Below are 22,359 nucleotides of genomic sequence, written 5' to 3'. Positions count from 1 at the left end.
GGAAAAGAACAAAGTAAGGAAGGAAGCAGGGAAGGAGGGAGGAAAACTTAAAGTAATGTCAAGGACTTTCAACAACTGCCTATTATGCTAGACTAGGTCATTTCTCCCCAGCAGGCTTTGTTTTCTTTGTCATGCAATTCAACCAATCTGCTTACTGAGCCATAATCAAATTACCACAAACTGTTCCTGTTCCTTTATTCTTAATTTTTTTTTTTTTTCTTAAGTAAGCTCAAGGCCCAACATGGGGCTGGAATTCACGACTCTGAGATCAAGAGTCACATGCTCTACTGACTGAGCCAGTCAGGCACCTGTCTTCCTGTTCCTTTAATTTGGCAGTTCTCAAACTTTTTGGTTTCAGGACTTTACACTCTTAAAAATTTAGGACTCCAAAGAGTATTTGTTAGGTAAATATCAATAGATGTTTACCATATTAGAAATTAAACTGAGGGGCACCTGGGTGGCTTAGTTGGTTAAGCATCTGACTCAGTTATGGCTCAAGTCATGACCTCGAGTTTCATGGGTTCAAGCCTGACACTGGACTCTGCGCTGACAATGCGGAGCCTGCTTGGGATTCTCTGTCTCTCCACCCCTCTCCCGCTCGTACTAAGAAATAAACTTAAAAAAAAAAAAAAAAGAAATTAAGCTGAGAAATTTTTTTAAGTATCCACTAATTCATTTAAAATAACAAGAGGGGTGGGGTGCCTGGGTGGCTCGTAATCATCCAACTTGGGGATTCAAGTCATGATCTCATGGCTCATGAGTTCGAGCCCCGCATTGGACTCTGTGCTGACAGCTCAGAGCCCGGAGCCTGCTTCGAATTCTGTGTCTCCTTCTCTCTCTGCCCCTCCCCTGCTCATGCTCTGTCTCTCTTTCAAAAGTAAATAAACATTAAAAAATAAAATAAAATAAAATATGGGGCGCCTGGGTGGCTCAGTTGGTTAAGCGTCCGACTTCAGCTCATGTTGTGATCTCACAGTTTGTGAATTTGAGCCCTGCGTCGGGCTCTGTGCTAACGGCTTGGAGCCTGGAGCCTGCTTTGGATTCTGCGTCTCCTTCTCTCTCTGCCCCTCCCCGACTTGTGCTCTGTCTCTGTCTCTCAAAAATAAATAAATGTAAAAAAATATAAAAATAATAAAATAAAATAACAAAAGGGGTGCCTGGCTGGCTCAGTCAGTAGAGCATGCTGACTCCTGATCTCCAGGTCATGAGTTCAAGCCCCATGTTGGGTATAGAGCTTACTTTAAACAAACAAACAAAACCATTATATGTTAACAGAGATAGCATTTTAATTAAATGTAACTAGACTGTCTAAAATAAAACAATTTTTAGTGAGAATATTGGTGGGGTTTTTTTGGTTTTTTTTTTTTTTTTTTTTTTTTACATTTTCACAATTCTCTTTACTGTCTGGCTTCCTAAAAAAACAACTGGGTTCTCCTACCTGCTTCTGCAATCTGTTATGGAGCATACAGCATATGGAAAACTACTGTATACTTGCGAGAGAGTAAGAGGGAAGGCAAGTAACATCTTAGTCTTATTATGAAGACAGCTTTGCTCAAGGACTCCCCACCGGATCTCAGGTTTGAGAACCACTGCCTTAAATGAAGTAGTTAAGAGGCTATGACAATCCCTCGGGCCACATGAGCCTCCCCTCAAGCTCCAAAAACAGATGTGAAAGGCAGTTGTGATGACTTTCTAACCCTGAGTACATCCGTGGGATGCCCCCAACCAAAATCACCATTTTGATAAGCCACAGTTCCTATAAATGCCACACCACACACAGGTCTACCCAGCCATGGAGTCTTCACAGCAAATACCACTTTCGCCATTCTTTCTAAATCCAGGTGATACACAGGCCTGGAAGGACTCAAAGGTGAACAGTTGTCACCAACAAGCATGTTTCAAACATTTGGGTCATTCTCTAGAGCACAATGGTTCTGAATTCTGCTTTTTATGATCTTCAATAGTCTGATTTATCATAAAAGTTTCCTAAAATCTTTAAAAACTTTTTACTTGATTATAAAAAGCCACACACAAAAATGAACTATTGGGACCTCATTAAAACAAAAAGCTTCTGCACAGCAAAAGAAACAATCAGCAAAACTAAAAGGCAACTGACAGAATGGGAGAAGATATTTGCAAACGACATACCAGATAAAGGGTTAGTATCCAAAATCTATAAAGAACTTATCAAACTCAACACCCAAAAAACAAATAACCCAGTGAAGAAATGGGCAAAAGACATGAACTGACACTTCCCCAAAGAAGACATCCAGGTGGCCAACTGACGCATGAAAAAATACTCAACATCACTCATCATCGGGGAAATACAAATCAAAACCACAATGAGATACCACCTCACACCTGTCAGAATGGCAAACATTAACAACTCAGGCAACAACAATGTTGGTGAGGATGCGGAGAAAGAGGATCTCTTCTGCACTGCTGGTGGGAATGCAAACCGGTGCAGCCACTCTGGAAAACAGTTAAAAAATTAAAAATAGAACTACCCTACGACCTAGCAATTGCACTACTAAGTATTTATCCAAGGGATACAGGGATGCTGTTTTGAAGGGGCACATGCACCCCAATGTTTATAGCAGCACTATCAACAATAGCCAAAGTATGGAAAGAGCCCGAATATCCACTGACGGATGAATGGATAAACAAGATGTGGTATATGGGGCGCCTGGGTGGCTCAGTCAGTTGAGCATCTGACTTCGGCTCACGTCATGATCTCGTGGTTCACGAGATCGAGCTCCGCGTCGGGCTCTGTGCTGACAGCTCGGAGCCTGGAGCCTGCTTTGGATTCTGTGTCTTCCTCTCTCTGTGCCCCTTCCCTGCTCATGCTCTGTCTCTCTCAAAAATAAATAAACATTAAAAAAAAAAAAGAATATGTGGTATATATATACATATATATATACATACATATATACATACATATATATATACATATATTATACATATATATATTCAAAGGACTATTAGCAATCAAAAAGAATGAAATCTTGCCATTTGCAACTACTACACGGATGGAACTAGAGGGTATTACACTAAGCGAAATTAGTCAGAGAAAGACAAATATCCTATGATTTCACTCATATGAGGACTTTAAGAGACAAAACAGATGAACATAAGGGAAGGGAAGCAAAAAATAAAAACAGGGAGGGGGACAAAACATAAGAGACTCTTAAATATAGAGAACAAACAGAGGGTTGCTGGAGAGGTTATGGGAGGCGGGATGGGCTAAATGGGTAAGGGGCATTAAGGAATCTACTCCTGAAATCATTGTTGCACTATATGCTAACTAACTTGGATGCAAATTTAAAAATAAATTTAAAAAAGAAAAATTAAAAAAGAAAAAAAAAGCCACACACAGCAGTAAGCATGGAAAACACAAAAAAGTATAAAGAAGAAAATATCATGTATTACTTGCGCACATAAAAAAAACAACAAAAAGAAAAATCACCTGTAATCTTGCCAACTTGAAGTACATAATTAGCATTTTAGTTTATTTCCTGCTAGCTTTTTCTATGCACCTCAACATAGTTAAGATCATGCTGTATAATTTTGTATTATGCTTTTTTCATGAATAAGCTCATTGCCCCGTACCAATAGAAATGTTTCCTGATTTTAAATGCCTGCATAATAGTCCCTAGTTTAGTCAACAATTTCCCCAATGGCCATTTAGATTATTTCCCATATTTCAGTGTGGTGAAAAATTGGTAACAAATACATCCAATAATAAGGCAGTGGTTAAGTCAATTAGGTTACGTTAATATAATGGAATACGATGTACTCATTAGAAATAATGATATAGTAACATATCCATTCATTGATCCAGTCTTATGTTCGATAACATTAGCTGAGTAACCACTGTTTGCCCTGCAGTGGGCCAGGCACCAGGAAGGATACACAGAAGATACGGTGCAGCTCCCATGGCACTTACACCCTGGTGGAGGAAGCAGACGTTGAATAGAGGGCAATCTCAGCTTCTCATAAGTTCTCTCTGAGTTAAATAAACAAAGACTATGAGAGAAAAAAACAGGTGTGGACAGCTACCTTTACCAGGGGGCCAGGCAAGGCCTCTCTGAGGAAGTGAACCTCACAAGGAAGATGCCAGCCATTCAAAAGCTGGGAAGAAGGAGCAGGCACAAAGGCTTGGGCTGGAAAAAGGAAAAAGAACTTGACATCTTCTTGGAAGTGGAGATGGTATAAGCTGAGGTTGGAGGCCAGATCATACAGGGCCTTGGCAGGGAATATGATTTTATCCGAAGCGCACTGGAAAGCCACTGAAGGCAGAAATATGCTCTGAAATGCTGTAGAGGGGAGACTGGAAGGGATGAGAATGAAAGCAGGGCGCAGAGCTAGGAGGCCTCTGCAATCAGCTAACCATGGTTGGTGGCAGGGGTCATAGCAAGAAGCAGATGGATTTGATATATATTTTGGAAGTAAAATCAACAGGGCTAGCTGCTGAATTGGTTGTGGGGGGTGTGAGGAAGGGGAAGAGAGACATAACTCCTGGGTTTTGGGCTCAAGCAAAGAAACTGATGTGAGACATTTGGAGATATTGAGAGAAAAGATTTAAAGGGAGAACTGATTTGTAGGAGAATACCGAGAGTACTTTTTTTTTTTTAATGTTTATTTTTGAGACAGACACAGAAACAGAGCAAGAGCACGGGAGGGGCAGCGGCAGAGACGGAGCACAAGCGAGAAAGGGGCAGAGAGAGAGACACACACAGAATCCCAAGGAGGCTCCAGGCTCTGAGCTGTCAGCACAGAACCCAATGTGGGGCTCAAACTCACAAGTGGTGAGATCATAACCTGAGCCGAAGTCGGATGCTCAACCGACTGAGCCACCCAGGTGAACCAAGAGTCCTTTTTTGATTAAAGATTGAGGGGCACCTGGGTGGCTCAGTCGGTTGAGCATCTGACTTCAGCTCAGGTCATGATCTCCTGGTTCGTGAATTCGAGCCCCATATAGGGCTCACTGCTGTCAGTGCAGAACCTGCTTCGGATCCTCTGGCCCCCTCTCTCAGCCCCTCCCCTGCTTGTGCTCTCTCAAAATGAAATAGACATTTAAAAAAAGTTATTAAAAAAAAAAGACTGAGAAGGCTAAGAAATATCTGAAGGTTGATATGAGCAGGTAGCTGGAGGTGGCTCTGGAGCTTGGAAGAGTGACTTCAGCTGGAGGTAAAAATCTGGACTTCAATCCTTCTTGCTTGGTTACTCCCATTCCGAAATTCTCAGGAGATATATTTGTCCTGGGTATTGTTAACGGCCGATTCTAATGCTGCCCTACATTTTTCTAATCCAATACCAAAAAGGAAACAAGGATTAGAGCCCATTTTAGCATTAAGAATCAAGTAGCTTGGGCTACTTCCTCACAAATAATCCCTGGCAATCACATTTCATCTCTCTTGTAAGTTCTCTTTGTATGGAAAGAAACAACAAAGCCTTCTGAGGCTGGTCCAACCAGCAGGTCTTGTTTCTACATACCAAACCGTGCATCAACAGCCAACATGTCCACCCCATCACCCACCCAGTTTATATAGATGGGACAGAAGACACTAGGGCAGCTTCAACTTCTCTATAATCATGAAGACCACAGCCCTGGTGGACTCTGCTTCCCGCATGGACAAGGGGTTAAGCAAATAGGTTCCTTCTCAACCACATGCTCTAGGTCCTGCATGACTCCCAAACTCAAGGAAAATAGCAAGTATCTAAGATTATCTGGGACATCTTCCTCACATGCACCCAATATACCAACTGGAGTTGGTTCCAAAGCACTGGCTCTAGGAATAGCTGCAAGCCCTTTCCCCACTTGTGAAGCCCTGCCCTTATAGCCCTGGCACCCATTACTGCCTTTCACAGTGACATGTGTCAGGACACTTAAGGCCATGGAACACCAAAATATCGGAAACAGCACGACTAATATTAGCTGGGCTGGAAGTTTGGGGGAGAAATGTGAGCATTACCAAAGACCTTAAAACTATGGGGGATTCAAATATCCTAATGCTCTGCCCCGAACAGGTGCACCGTAAGTCCCGTGCCACCAGATCAGAAGAAGTGCCACCATATTCTACAGAGAGATTTAAGGGAGTCTGAACTCAGGCCACAGCTGCCCTCCTCTTTACCAACCCCAGAGTCATTCTGGCTGAATAGTAGTAGTTCTTCTAAAAGACACCCTCTTGAATATAAAGGTTAGTTACTCAAGCAAAGGTCACCTCCACCTCTCACAATTAAAAAACAAAAAGTGCCACTCGAGTTCTAAAGTTAGAACAGGGAAACTTCAGGTTCAGGCATTTGCTGACTGTGTGAACTTGGGCAAGTTTAACATGTTTCAGGCTTCAGTTTTCTCACCCGCAAAATTAGAAGTATAATACTCTAATGACCCGTTATAAAGATCAGTGAGATACAATGGTTAGTAAGTGCCTGGCATTCCATAAAAGGCACCTATTATGGTGTCACTATAAAGTATGTTGTTCATACAGACAAGGAATTATTTCCTTATGAAAATTATGACATGTCGCTTCCACTAATAAAGATCGTTAACATAATGTAAAAACCTATTAGGAAGAAGTACAGGGGCGCCTGGGTTGCTCAGTCAGTTAAGCATCTGGCTCAGGTCACGATCTCACAGTTTGTGAGATCAAACCCCACATCAGGCTCTGCACTCACAGTGTGGAGCCTGCTTGGGATTCTCTCTCTCCCTCTCCCTCTCTGCTCCTCCTCCACTGGCCTCTTCTCTCTCTCCTCTGTCTCTCTCAAATTAAATAAACATTAAAAAAAAAAAAAGCAGTACATATTCAAAATACAGTTTTAGAATAATCACGAAAATACTAGATAGCAAACTCTACAGGTACTTCACCCAAAACTTTACAACTACTCTGACCCCTGACAAACATGTGATGTTTTAGAATAATGGCAAGAACATGCCAATGTATACAATGTAAATCTTTTTTTTTTTTACCTTTATTTATTTTTGAGAGACAGAGAGACAGGACACAAGTGGGGGAGGGGCAGAGAGAGAAGGAGACACAGGATCTGAAGCAGGCTCCAGGCTTTCAGCTGTTAGCACAGAGCCCGATGCAGGACTCGAACTCACAAACTGTGAGATCATGACCTGAGCCGAAGTCGGACGCCTAACCAACTGAGCTACCCAGGCGCCCCTACAATATAGATCTTAAGTGTATATACAAAATTGAACAGAAGACTCCTTCTACCCCTTCTGAGGAGACAGAAAGTCCTCTGGGTTTTTTTTTTTCTTTCTTTTTTTTTTTAATGTTTATTTATTTTTGAGAGAGAGAGAGAGGCAGAGGGAGAGGGAGACACAGAATCCAAAGCAGGTTCCAGGCTCGGAGCTGTCAGCACAGAGCCCAACGTGGGGCTTGAACTCATGAACCGTGAGATCATGAACTGAAGTCAAAAGCATAAGTGACTGAGCCACCCAGGTGCCCTGAGACCTCTGTGTATCTACAAACAGAGGCATTAAAACCGAAAACACAAGTAGGGGCCCACAGGTATTTAACGTCACAACGCAGACACACACAACTATATTTTTAAATTGCCGTTACTTAACGTTGTTCTGCAAATTCATTTAGACAAGAAAACAAAACGAGGTATCATATTGGTAAGAAGGACACAGAATATCTGCCTGCAGCAATCCTGGGAATCACAGTCAAACGTTTAGTAGGGTGGCAGGTACAAAGTAAATACCTAAGAGCCAACAGGACTTTTACGTGGCAGCACAGTAGCCCGACCCCAGGGAGACGGCCCCACCCTTCACCACTGTCTGTTGGGCTGGGACCCCACCCGGGGCCGATTCCACGTGCCGCTGGCAATTCTGCTCTGAGGCGACAAGTCGATTCCTCTTTGCTGCCAGCATTTCAGATACCTGAAGATGGCAACCACCTCCCTTTGTCTCGCTCTGAGCCGAAGGGTCTCCTGGCTAAACAGCCACACCTCCCAGAGTGGAATGTGTTTAAGGTGAAACGACACATAAGACAATGGTTCAAATACTTAAAAACAAGTCTTCCAAGTACTGTCAAAATCTCCCCTTAGAAATACTCATTTATACATAAACTGTTGGTAATCTAACGACAAATTACAATGTATCTACAAATTTTTGCCCTTATGTTGTTCTTTTTTAATTATTATTATTTACTTTTGAGAGACAGAGACAGAGCGCGAGTGGGGGAGGGGCAGAGAGAGGGAGACACAGAATCTGAAGCAGGCTCCAGGCTCTGAACTGTCAGCACTGAGCCCAACGTGGGGCTTGAACTCACAAATGGTGAGATCACGACCTGAGCTGAAGTTAGACGCTTAACCGACTGAGCCCGCCTTTGTGTTGTTCTTAATAATACAGAAGTAGCACATTTTTGTTGAAAATTTCAAATAGAAGTATAAACACAAAGTGAAATTTTTCTCCTTTCCCCCACTCTTGAGGGGAGACACCCACTAACAAGTTTAGCAGGCACCCTCACAGATCCTTTTTTCTAGGCACATTCAAGTGTGTATGGGAAGGCATGCACACACATTCATGGCTCCTCGGCTGAGGCCTGAGTAACTTTCCATGATTCTACTTCTTTGGGGTTTAAGAACTCATATATTGGAAAGAACCTTACAGATCATTTAAGACCAGGGTGTAGGTCCCTCTTTTTGGGACCGAGATACTCCCTGCAAAACACAGCCATCTGGAGTAGACAAGGCCACTAAATGGTCACTCCAGAGTGAGCAGCAATGGGTCTCTGGACCCCAACGAAATGATCTTCCCACTACACATATAGTCTCTTGAGCTCTAGCCTGCACTGGGCTCTGAAACTGAAGCCAGGTGTGCTTTTCTCTGTTTCATTTCAATGATCACCTTGACATACTACAGCAATCATTCAGATGGGGTTTGGAGCCAGATCCTCCACTTACTGTGGACCTTGGGCAAGTTATTAAATCTGTGTCAGTTTCCCCATCTTTTTTTTTTTTAATTTTTTTAATGTTTATTTTTATTTTTGAGGGAGACAGAGACAGAATGTGAGTGGGTTAGGGGCAGAGAGAGAGGGAGACACAGAATCCAAAGCAGGCTTCAGGCTCTGAGCTGTCAGCACAGAGACCGACGTGGGGCTCGAACTCACGAGCTGTGAGATCATGACCTGAGCTGAAGTCGGACAACCGACTGAGCCACCCAGGCGTCCCAAGTTTCCCCATCTTTAAAATGGGAATGACCACACATGCTCCAGAGAGTTATTGCAGGGATTAAACAAATTCATGTGTGTAAAGCACTCAGTTCAATACTTAAAACTTTTGGTTTTTACCATCACCATCATCATCTACTTCAGATGGTATTTGACCTTCCTAAGAAGGAAGAACCCAGTTATTTCCAATTGGTTTCTTAGTGCTCCTCCACGGGGTTTGTGATGTCTCCTGTTTTCCAGTTTGTTTCCCTGCATACATATTCTATCATCCACTCAACAATGATGACTTACTGAACACCTGCTATGAGTCAGACATCTTTCCAGACGCTGGAAAGACCACGGTGAACAAGTAAACAAGATTCCTGCTCTTAAGGCGCTTACACCTGGAGGTGTAGGGGCAGAGAGAGCAATGACACAAGGAAGTAAACAAGACAATTACAGACAGTGATATGTGCTCAAAGGAAATTAAAAAGGCTAATCAACAAGAGTGTGATGGGGATTTGGGAGAACGTCCTCTGAAGAGGTGACCAGGGAGACCAACACTATGAAGTTCTGGGGGGAAGAGTTTTCCAGGCATAGGAAGAGCAGACTCAAAATCCTCAAGTCAGGATTAAGAGTGGGACACTCCAGGAATAAAGAGAAAGCAATTATGGGGAGACCCAACAAGCTCAGTGAGGGACAGAACGGCTCAGGAGGCACTTGAAGAGGTCGCCCCAGAGTCTCACTTGGTCTTTAAAGCAGTCACTCCTCACCAAGGACTCCACAAGTCACGCATAGTATGCTGCTCCTGGAACACTAAGCCTCATTCATTCACCTTCAAACATGACAATTTCCTCCCATCCCTGCACCCTCAACTCCCACCCCGTCTCTGGGATCTGGCATAAAACAACGATCTGGCAAATGCCTATAGAATGAATGAACCCCCAAGTGGCATGACTGAGCAATGCCTGCTGGGAGTGAAAGAAGCGGTTCTGTTCATAGTGCATCTCGTGACTGAGTAAGGTGATTTTACCCAGGAGCTCTCTGCAACCACCTACACACCCCCTCCCAGGGCCGCCACTCTCCTGACATCCCCCAAGATTCAGAACTCCCGATTCAAAGAGCACTGTCGGATGAAAACAGTCTCAGGGACTCTTTCACCAGGACTGCTAGGGAGAGAGAACTCTTTATTCTTGAGGAACATGACAAGTAAACTATGGCTATTCTGGCTAGTCCCAAGTTTGCAAGCCAGAAAGACCTAGAAATGTCCTTCCCTAACTCTCCTCACTCAAATGCAGTGAGGAGTGTGGGTATTACGTGGATGTATAGATAGATACAAAAGCTCAAGTCCAAAGTTTCTTCTCTATAGCATTTCTCTGTAAGTTAATTTTTTTTTTATTTTTATTTTTATTTTTTTTTCAACGTTTATTTATTTTTGGGACAGAGAGAGACAGAGCATGAACGGGGGAGGGGCAGAGAGAGAGGGAGACACAGAATCGGAAACAGGCTCCAGGCTCCGAGCCATCAGCCCAGAGCCCGACGCGGGGCTCGAACTCACGGACCGCGAGATCGTGACCTGGCTGAAGTCGGACGCTTAACCGACTGCGCCACCCAGGCGCCCCTGTAAGTTAATTTTTAACCAGTGTTGGAGACATCACAACCTAGCCAAAATACTTTTAAAAGCTCATATTAAAGAAAAAGCTCAATCAATAATTCAATCTCAATTTCTAAAACGTGCCCACAATAGTAGTATCTAACACTTATTTAAGAGTTACTATATGGAATACACTGTCTTAGACATTTTACATGCATCGTCTCATTTAAAGCTCACTCTGCCCCTCTGATATTAACTATTATAATCACTCCCATTTTACAAAGAAGAAACTGAGGCCAAGAGAAGTTAAGTGTCTAGCACCTGCACAACAAAATGCACAGAACCACAGGAAGCCTATTCAGAACATATATATTTTTAAGTATAAATCAATCCTTGACCTCAAGGAACTCACAGTCCATTTGGGGAAATAAGACAGTACACCTGAAGCATAAAATAAAAGTCATCAGAACCCTCCTGCACTGCTAATGGGAGTGTAAAATGGCATATCTGCTTTGGAAAACAGTCTGGTAGCTCCTCAAACCACTAAACGTAGAATTACCATATGATCCAGATTCCACTCCAAGGTATATACCCAAGATAAATGAAAACCGAGGTCTACACAAAAACTTACACATGACTGTTCATAGCAGCATTATTTATGAGAGCCAAACGAGTGGAAACAACTCAAACAGCCACCACCCAATGAATGGATAAATAAACGTGGTATATGGAGACAATGGAATATTCAGCCATGAAGAGGAATGAAATACTGATACATGCTACAACACAGATGAATCTTTAATACACACTAAGTCAAAGAAGCCAGTCACAAAGGACCACAAATTGTATGAATTCCATTTATACAAAGTGTCCAGAATCGGCAAATCGGTAGAGATAGAGAGTAGATCAATATTCTCCTAGGGCAGGGGGATGGGGGAGCTGGGGGTGATGTCAAAGGAGCAATGGAGCTTCTTTTGGGGGTAATGCAAGTGTCCTAAATTTGACTGTGATAATGGAGGTACAATTCTGTGAATATACTAAAAGCCATTGAAATGCACTTTAAATGGGTGAATGGCGGGGCATCTGGGTAGCTCAGTTGGTTAAACGTCTGACTTCCGCTCAGGTCATGATCTTCAGGTTCACAGGTTCAAGCCCTGCATCGGGCTCTGTGCTGACAGCTCAGAGTGTGGAGACTGTTTCAGATTTTGTGTCTCCCTCTCTCTTTGCTCCTCCCCTGCTCGTGCTCTGTCTCTCTCTCTCTTAAATAAAAAAAATAAAATAAATAAATAAATAAATAAATAAATAAATAAATAAATAAAACAAAAACATCAAACAAAAATTTAAGTGGATGAATGGTATGGTGTGTGAATAATATCTCAAGAAAGCTGTTTTTTTAAAAAGTCAGAAAATTTTAGATGAAAATTTCAAACTCAAAAAACAAACACTGTTTTGTTTAATATGGAATTGTTCTATAGTCTTCATCTGAAGACAGCTAACCTGGCTCACTCCTATAGAACATCAGTTACCTAAAATTATAATTTACTATAATTCTGTATATGAACTGTACTTTGTGAAAGTGAGAGACCAAAATAGAGACCACAGACTGTTAGCCACTGGGCAAGAATGAGGTACTGCTCCCTGTAACTGCTGTTCAATTATAACTGCTTACCCTGGGAATGTTCCTATTTAGATTTGCTTTTTGGGTGGTGAGGAGTGGGAGGGAAGGGAAGGCCCAATTGTTGGGAGTCGTCACAAGCTTTAGAACATTCCGAGACTGGTGAACAATGTAGTCAATGACTTGACCACCCTGTCCTTATAAGCACACCCACAGATTGCATAAGACTCAAAGGTCCAACGTTATGACATCCAACACTTGGGCCTCTGCCAATGTCTGAGAGGAAAGCGTGACGATAAATAAATGCCTGATGTCCGAGAAACCAAATCCTAACCTCAGTACATGAAGATGCCAGATGGAGTTATAGAAAGGACTATTCACTGTCTCTTTCACAGGGGTTTCTCATTTTCTATCTTATTTTCCCCACTCAGCTTCCTAAGGTTTAGAGTCAAAAGGTCAAGGAGCCAGAAAGTCTCTAAAGCAAAGCCTCACAGATCTTGGAATTCTGATTAACAGAAAGGAAATCTCAAAGGGAGGACAGAACAAGGTTAGAAACAGGAGTTCCTGGCTCCGCTCTGGATGCTGTCACCTCACCTCAGCTCCAAAGAAGCTATTTTCTTCTTTCTAAGGCTGCTTTCAACACAATATCCCTTGGATTAAAGGAAATGTGAGGTTACAAAAGACACACAAATAGAAAAATCAATTAAAAATGGAAACCAAAGGTGGCTCAGTCGATTGGGCGTCCGACTTCGGCTTAGGTCATGATCTCACAGTTCGTGGGTTCGAGCCCCACATGGGGCTCTCCACTCTCAGCACAGAGCCCACTTCAGATCTTGTGTCTCCCTCTCTCTCTGCTTCTCCCTCCCCTGCTCTCTCAAAAATAAATGAAAGCATTAAAAAAAAAAATGGAAACCAAGGGGTGCCTGGGTGCTCAGTCAGTTGAGCATTTGACTCTTGATTTAGACTCAGGTCATGATTCCAAGGTCATGAGATCAAGCCCCACATTGGGCTCTGTGCTGATCATGAAGCCTGCTTAAGATTCCCCCCCTCCCCACCTTACCCTCTCCCCACACTTGCTGTCACTCGTTCTCTCAAAAAAAAAAAAAAAAAGGAAACCAAAACAATTTATATCTTCTTAAAATCAATAGTTTATGGTAGTAAATACTATTCAGTTATATTAATGTTTTGAAACAAAAAGACCAAAGACACAAAGTGGTGAAATGGAAATTAATATTCTAGGACAGAGCACTATGATTACCTCATAACCATTGTTGAATAAGACATTTTTTTTTTTTTAGTTTTTTTTTTCAACGTTTTTATTATTTATTTTTGGGACAGAGAGAGACAGAGCATGAACGAGGGAGGGGCAGAGAGAGAGGGAGACACAGAATCGGAAACAGGCTCCAGGCTCCGAGCCATCAGCCCAGAGCCCGACGCGGGGCTCGAACTCACGGACCGCGAGATCGTGACCTGGCTGAAGTCGGACGCTTAACCGACTGCGCCACCCAGGCGCCCCAGAATAAGACATTTTTAAAAGGACTCAAGAATGAGGGCCATTCTTATACAAAATAATGATATTATCTGGGCACCTGGGTGGCTCAGTCAGTTAAGCCTCTGACTCTTGGTTTTGGCTCAGGTCATGATCTCATGGTTCATGGGCTCGAGCCACACATTGGGCTCCACAATGACAGTGCAGATCCTGCTTGGAATTCTCTCTCTCTCCTTCTCTCTGACTCTCTCCTGCTCACGATTCTCTCTCAAAATAAATAAATAAACTTAAAAAAAAAGACAGTGATACTATCATGCAGTTATTTGGGAAGTGTTTTATATTTGCTAAAGGAGAAGGAAGGAAGGAAGGAGAAAAAGAGAGAAGGGGAAGAAAGAAAGAAAGAAAACACACTGCCCATATATATATACATACATACATATATACATATATATCATGAACAGCAGCAGATCTCATCTGTTAATGTCTCATTTACTCTGCCAGCCTGTATTGGTTTTTCTGCAAAAAGCCTGTCCTCCTCCTAATACACACTATGATGTCTGCAGTAATTCTTCCTTGAACTGCAAGGACCTAGAACAGGTATCTAACTTGATCTTGGCAGGAACCCAAGATGGGGCAAGTATCTTAAATTCGTAGGTGCAGAATTTAATGGCTCCAAATGACATTTCTCGATTTAAATGGGAGTTTCCCTCCCAGTAAGGATTAAGGATCGGAGAAAACACACTTTGGAAAGAAGGAAAAAGAATAGAATGTTTCAATGAATTCCAGAAACCCAGAGCAGACACAAGATCATCTAGCCTAGTGGTTCTTAGTGGGGAGTGATTGTGTCACCAGGGGACATTCAGCAATGTCTGGAGACATTTTTGACTGTCATGACTGGAGGGTGCTACGGGTATCCAGTAGGGAGAGGCCAGGGATGCTGTCAAACATCCTACAATGCACAGGCTCACCCAGCCCAAAAACGTCAATAGTGCTGAGGTTGGGGGCAGCTGGGTGGCTCAGTCGGTTAAGTGTCCAACTTCGGCTCAGGTCATGATCTCATGGTGTGTGAGTTTGAGCCCTGCATTGGTCTCCACGCTGACAGTGCAGAGCCTGCTTCTGATCCTCTGTCTCCCTCTGCCCCTCCCGCAGTGGTGCACACGTTCTCACTCTCTCAAAACATAAACATTTTTTTTAAAGTAAAAAAACAAAACAAAACAAAACAACAACAACAAAAACCAGTGGTAAGTGCTAAGGTTGAGAAACGCTGATCTAGTCCATTTTTATAAAGAAACTGAACCCACCAGAGATAAGTGACTTGTCTATGACAGTGATGGTAGGAATCACCTTATCTTCAAGTCCAAGACTCTCACCAGCCCAATCTGTTCTGTTCTAAGATTTAACCTGCTTCAGCGTCTTCAGGTCTGAGATAGTAAAATATGTTTGGTCTCGGGGCACCTGGGTGGCTCAGTCAGTTGAGCATCCAACTCTTGGATTCAGCTTGGGTCATGATCTCACGGCTCGTGGGACTGAGCCCTGCGTTGGGCTCTGTGCTGGCAGTGCGGAGCTTGTTTGGGATTCTCTCTCTCTGCCCCTCCTCCACTCACTCTCTCTCAAAACAATAAACTTAAAAAAAAAAAAAAGCTTTGTTAAAAAAATAATAAAAAATAAAAATAAAAAATGTTTAGTCTCACACAAGTATGGCAAGACCATAAACTCAAGCCCCTTCCGGAACCACCAATACAGCTAATGTCCAGGTGTCAAACTGACGTAAGACAAAAGCCTCAGGGAAGCTTCGAGAAGAGGAAACCTCCCTGCACCACCACTCCCAGCCCCCAACACATAAAAAGGTCTAATTCCAGGAGCGCTGCTTCCTTTTCCCAAATCCATGTAACTGGTTACAATTATATACCAGGAAAAGAAAACATCCTCCAGGGGTTTGGGCCCAGCATCAGGCACAGGAAGAAGGTGGAGCTCCCAGAAGAAACACTGAAAATCCAAAAGAAACAGCTGAGTTTACACTAACTTTCACTGAATATGCAGACTGGGTGTTTTCCTCAAGTCAGTCTTTCATAGCCTGCAGAAAAGCCGCTGCTTGCTTTACATCTAAGAGTTGGTTTGTTAGCTCTGGAGTGCTACTATTGTTTTCCATTTCCTCGGCCTGACCAGTCCATTTCCCACTTTGCTCTGTTATTTCACAGCACCTTACATCTGAGCTCTTGGCTCATCATTTCCTGTCTGACAGTGATTTGAATTGTTTTCTCTGTATGAGTCTTCTTCCAGAATAAATTCTTTACCTCAGTCTATGTGCCATATTTCTATTATTTTTTCCTTATCAAAGTTTCTCTCCCATGTAGTTGTTATCCGCCCCCCTCCCCCTTTTCTGCTTAAATCACCTAGACAGGGGCAATTCTCTCTGGTGGTCTGTTTACATAAAAATGTACTCTCTTTGCCCCCTCCCCACGTTCCTAGGTATTATCTGAATACTGCCCTCAGAACACCAGTTGGTTGTGTATTGGGATAGTGGTCTTTGTCCAGCTTTCACTTAGGGAAGGGTGGGTGGTGAACTGACTGGGGAAATTTGTCTCTCCATATTGTATAACGTAGCTCCATGCCAAAGACCACTCCACTGAAGAAGTATGTTGGGGTCCAGGAGGGAATACCCAGTATCAGAAGAAATGATCTTAGGTTTAACTTCATTCCCTGCTTCAGAGTGAGCTAATGAGCTCATTCAGAATGAAATTTTTTGGATTTGGGGCATCCCAAATGTTGTTGGTTTTTTTTCCCACCTGTTTGTTTAGTCAGGCTTTTGTTTGCTGCCCAGTTAGCCCTAGAACTTTCGAAAACTGTTTCCATTCTCTCAGCAAGAAAGGAAAGGGGAAAAAAAAAAGTGGCCCAAAGAGCCAGTCATTGTGCTATGTTAAGAAACTAGGGTGTGGTGGTCCCCAGCTTCTGGCTGCTGGCCACTCCCCCTCCTTCCTTCCTGGAATTCAGTTCTTATAGATGATACAGTCTTATTTTTATTAATTTTTTATTTTTTTTAAGTTTACTTATTTATTTATACTGAGAGAGAGAGAGAGAGAGAGCACAAGCAGGTGAGGGGCAGAGAAAGAGGGAGAGAGAATCCCAAGCAGGCCCTGCATTGCCAGCACAGAGCCCAACATGACATGAGGTTCAAACCCACGAACTGTGAGATCATGACCTGAACCAAAACCAAGAGTTGGATGCTCAACCAACTGAGCCACCCAGGCACCCCTGACAGTCTTGTTTTTAAATTCTGAGTCTGTGGTCTTCCTTTCTTTTTAAGATTTTACTTTTTGGGGGGCACCTGGGTGGCTCAGTCGGTTAAGTGTCCGACTTCAGCTCAGGTCATGATCTCGCGGTTCATGGGTTTGAGCCCCACATGGGACTCTGCACTGACAGCTCAGAGCCTGGAGCCTGCTTCAGATTCTGTCTCTCCCTCTCTCTCTGCCCCTCCCTGCTTGCACACACATACTCTCTCTCTTTCTCAAAAATAAACATTAAAATTAATTAATTAAATAAAATAAAAATATTTTATATATTTTTTAAGTAATCTCCATACCCAATGTAGCGCTCAATCTTACAACCTCAAGATCAAGAGTCATATGGTCCACCAACTGAGCCAGCCAGGTGCCCCTGTAGTCTTATTTTCTACAGTAGACGTGGGGTAAGTGACTTAGCAGGCCTAGGAAAGCTGAATCCATCTGAAGTGGAATCTTAAACCAAAAGTAGGAAATACTGAAAACCAACCAAATGTGCAAAATAGAATCCTCAACGGTTTGAGGAACTGGAAGAACCAGGTACCTCTAACACTTAAAAGAAGGTGGGTGGGGGCGAGTATAAGGCATGTTGGCAGAAAGGGACTTGGGAAACAGTTATACCCTAGATCCCGTCTACCACTTCCCATCACTGGGTGATTATCCCTCTCCCAACATGAAAGAACAATGAAAGTTTCCTCTCCAGAGAGTGTAGAGTCTACAGGGTCCCTGGACTGGGAGACCTAAGCCACAGCTCAGAGTGTGAGTCTAATACTGAAAACAGAGGGACTCAATGACCATGTGTGCAGCCTGCTGAAGACTACCCTCCACACCTCTGGCCCTCTCCATCCACTCATCTGCCAGCATTCTGGCAGCCAGACATTCATCCTCCAAGCAGGAGAGACTTCTCTGGAAAATCAAGCCCAAGAAGAAAAATCTAAAGACACTGTCATTGGGGATTCCCTAACAGCCCACCCAGTTCAGCCCCACCCGTAAGGCCAGAGTTCCAATCAGCATTTAAGTCTCTCTTCTTCATCACAAGCAGCCAGAGAGGATCTGCCACCCATCTAAGGAAAGTTCTTACATGGAAAATAGAGACCAAAGCAACAAAACCTGGAGGAAACAGATGATGCAGGGAATTTTTTATTTTTATTTTGTTTAAAGAGAGAGACACCACATCCATGAAACAAGAATAGAAGGCTATATATAAAAAAAAAAAAAATTAAAACACAGTATCAGAAATGTTTAAGAAACATGACAGCAGAAATTTGAAAGTAAATAGAAGGGTTAGAAGATAAAGTTGAGGAAATCTGGAACACACAGCAAAGAGTCAAAGAGATAAATAACTGAAAAGATAAGAAAATTGGAGGACCAATCCAAGAGGCTCAACATCTAAATAGCATTAACTCCATAAAGAAAAAACTGAGAGGGAATCATTGTGAAATTATTTTTAAAATGTTCCCAGTAGTAAATGGCATAAGTTGCCAGACTGGAAGGTCCACTGAACGTCTAGCACAGGGATCACCAAACTATGGCCTGTGGGCCAAATTCAGCCTGCAGTCTGTTTTCGTGTAGACCTTAAGCTAAGAATGGCTTTTACACTTTCAAAGAGGTGGGGAAAAAAAGAAAGAAGATATGGCACGGATCATATGTGGACCACAAAAAACAAAGTATTTACTATGTGGCCCTTTATAGAGAAAGTTGTCTGACCCTCGTCCAGCACAATGGATAAGGACAAACAGATACCAAGGCAAATCACTATGAAAGTCCACAGCACTGAGGAGAGAGTGGGAGTTTTTGAGGGGAAGATATGAGACATATACTAAAGGATCAGGAATCAAAGGCAAAACTAGAAACGAGAGGACAATGGAGCAGTCTTCAAAATTCCGAAGGAGAATATTTCCAATGTAAGATTCTCTGTTCCTCCAAACCATCAATTAAGTACGAGAGTAAAATAAGGACATTTTCTGACGTGCAAGGCCTCCAAAAAACCACCTCCCTTTTTCCAGAAGCTCCTGGGAGGTGAGCTCCACCCAAACAGGAGAGTAAACCAAGAAACGAAGATATGAAATACGGAAGACGGGATGATTCAAAACAAGAGAGGTGAGGGGTGCCTGGCTGGCTCAGTAGACGGGAGTGTGCAACTCTTGATCTTGGGGTTGTGAGTTCAAGCCCCACGTTGAGGTTACTTAAAAAAAAGTAAAACTTAAGAAAAAAAAATCCCTCCCAGACACCATGAATTTGGGGTGCTCGGCTGGCTCAGTCAGTAGAGCATGCAATCTGGATCTTGGGGTCATGAGTTTAAGCCCCACACTGGGTGCAGAGATTACATACATACACAATAAAAAAACAAGAGAGGCGAAAAAAAATCCTGGGAGGATGGTGAACAGAAGGAAGCCGAGTAAGTGGTGTACCAGAGGGAAGATAACCAGTCTCAGAATGATGTGGGTTTATATTCACTCACACAGTTCATGTGCCTGGTGCCCTTCATTCCATCACGGAGAGGCAGGTGCCCCTGCAGTATTGTTTCATGTAGGGCAAATGTGCTGGTGATGAATTCTCTCCACTTTTTTTTTTTAATATCTGAAAGTGTTTATTTTGCCTTGTTACTGAAGGATACAGCATATTCTCTAGAGTATAGCATTCTAGGTTAATATTTTATATCTCTCAGTCCTTCAAAGTTACCGCTCGACTGCCTTTTAGCTTACATTGTTCCTGGCAAGAGATCAGCACCACCTTTACCTCTGCTCTGTATACAGCGTGTCTTTTCTCTTTGGTTAATTAAAACTTTGGGGGCACCTGGGTGGCTCAGTCAGTTGAGCATCCGTTCGTGAGTTCTTGAGTTCGAGCCCCACATGGGGCTCACTGTGGTCAGTGTAGAGCCTGCTTCCAATCCTCTGTCTCCCTCTCTGCCACTCCCCTGCTCACACTCTCTCTCTTAAAAATAAGTAAGACATTAAAAAAATTTTCTTTTTATAGCTTTTTAAAAGCAATTTAGTTGTAACGTGTCTTGATGCAGAGTTCCTCATGTTGCTTATGCTTGGGGTTCACTGAACTTCTTGGATCTGAGAGTTTATAGTTTTCATCAAATTTGGAAATAGTTCCAAATACCCTCCCCCGTTCTTCTCCCCCCCCCCGCCCCCACATTCTTCTCTCTTTTAGGGACTTCAATTATATAAATTGCACTCCTTGAAGTTGTCCCACAGCTCACTGATGTTTTCTGTTTTTCTCCTCAGTCTTTTTTGTTTCACTTTGGACAGTTTCTACCGCTATGTCTCCAAGTTCGCTATTTTTCTCTTCTGCAATGTCTAATCCCCTAACCCTTCAGTAAAAAAAAAAAAAAAAAAAAAAAAGAGAGAGAGACAAAAACAAAGATAGCAAGAGGTTAAGAATTGTTAAATCCAGGCAGGAGGTAGCAGGTGATTTATATTATTCTTTCAACTTTTCAGCATGTTGGACTTATTTTTAAGTTTATTTATTTATTTAGAGAGAGAGAACAAGCAGGGGAGGGGCAGAGAGAGAGGGGGACTGAGGATCCAAAGCAGGCTCTGTGCTGACAGCAGAGAGCCCGATGGGGAGCTTGAACTCACAAACCATGAGATCATGACCTGAGCCCAATTTGGAAAGTCGGGACGCTTAACCAACTGAGCCACCCAGGCGCCCCTGTTGGATATTTTTAGTAAGAGATTGGAGGCAGGGAAAGAATGGGTATTACCACCATGAGAAACTGACCAGATCTTTCAGTCTCAGTTAAAGCCTGGAAAAGGTTATTTCTCTAACTTGAATTTCAAAGTTCCTTAAAGGATAAGTAGGGATGGGGGGGGGGGGGGGACACAGAGGGAGAGACACCCAGCACACAACCAAAACAGTAAAGTTCAAGGTAACTCACCCTAGGATTATCTGAGGGAAAGCAAACTGGAAACTTCAGTAGCCACATGATTGCCTCATCTTAAAAACCTGAAGCACTTTTACCCAAAATATGATTAGGTCTGTAGGCTGAGTAATTTTTAAAGGGTCTGCCTCACAGGAGTCTATTGTGGAAAGCCTAGAGTGTGAAATTAACATAGAGCAGAGGGAGACTCTTGCTCAACTGCAATGTTTTATTTTCTCAAATCCCTAGCAACTAGTACCAACAATATTGATGTGTCCGGAGACCCGTAAGAGGCCTCTCTCCTTCCTCTCCTGGTTACATCAGTGCTCGAGAAGATGGGTGAAAAGGAACTATGAGAGAAGAGGGTCACCAAGGTTTGCTTTGCCCTGTCACTCTCAGTGATGGGGACTCCGAAAACCATCTAAGCCTAAAAGGTCTTCCTTTTCCCCCTCAGTTGCCAAACAGAAGCAGCTTTGTTCCTACTGCCATTAAAGGAAGTTCATGAGGATCATCTGTGACTGGATTAGAACGTACTGGAAAGTCCTGAGCAACATCTAAGCACAGTATAAGCGGCCTTTCCTCCCTCGCTTTTGTAACACTGCTACTGGCTTATACCTGTCACTGTGAAAATCTACGCTGGCACAGACGTGAAAATAATACCGTCTGTCCCCAACAGCCACAGAGAAGGGAAAAAATCTGCCGCCAACTTTCATCCAACAAACTAGTATAATCTGACTTCCTGCTCTGGGTGGGAGTCTGGATGATGCTTCTAAGATTGTTCCCAGAGCCCAGATTCTACACTTTGATGCCATCTTGACATGGCCTAAATCCCAAATCCTCAGAGCTTTGCATTTTGACTGACTATAACCATATCCTTATTTCCTCCTCAAAACAATCCTGAACAATAAAGTTCATACAGACACAGAGTGACTTTAAGACACAGAGAGAAAAACTTTGGGAAAGTATCCAGGTCCCAGGCCTCCCAGTCTGGAGAGCAAAGACTCACTCCTAAATGCAGATTCCTGGTTGCCAGCTCAAGCCTGCTTTCAGACAATTTGAGGACGGGCCCCGTGACTGACAAAATCATAGACACTGCTCTGCTAGATTCACCTTCCCATCTCTGACTCTCAAACCTGCTGGCTGCTCTTCCTATGTCCATTTGTAATGTCAGCGTCCCTTGGGGGGACCCCCAGGCCCTCTTCTCTCCTACACCCTCTCCTCTGTGATCTGACCCGATCCCCCAGCTTCAGTCACCCGATGACGCCACAATCCAAATGTCCAGCCCAGACCCTCTGGGCACATCTGCCCACTGCCTACTGGCCATCTCCCTTACATAGTCCATAGGCACCTG

At 43.1% G+C, this 22,359-nt stretch overlaps 1 protein-coding gene across 3 annotated transcripts in view; it reads right to left on the bottom strand.

Moving 5' to 3' along the window:
• Window positions 1-22,359, bottom strand: part of STXBP1 (syntaxin binding protein 1) — a 74,171-nt gene that overhangs the window by 37,761 nt on the left and 14,051 nt on the right. The window lies entirely within an intron of this gene.

Source organism: Felis catus, chromosome D4 (genome assembly GCF_018350175.1).
Source record: "Felis catus isolate Fca126 chromosome D4, F.catus_Fca126_mat1.0, whole genome shotgun sequence".
Taxonomy (NCBI): domain Eukaryota; kingdom Metazoa; phylum Chordata; class Mammalia; order Carnivora; family Felidae; genus Felis; species Felis catus.
The sequence above is the reverse complement of the archived record's forward strand: the minus strand, read 5'-3'. Positions and strand labels throughout refer to the sequence as shown.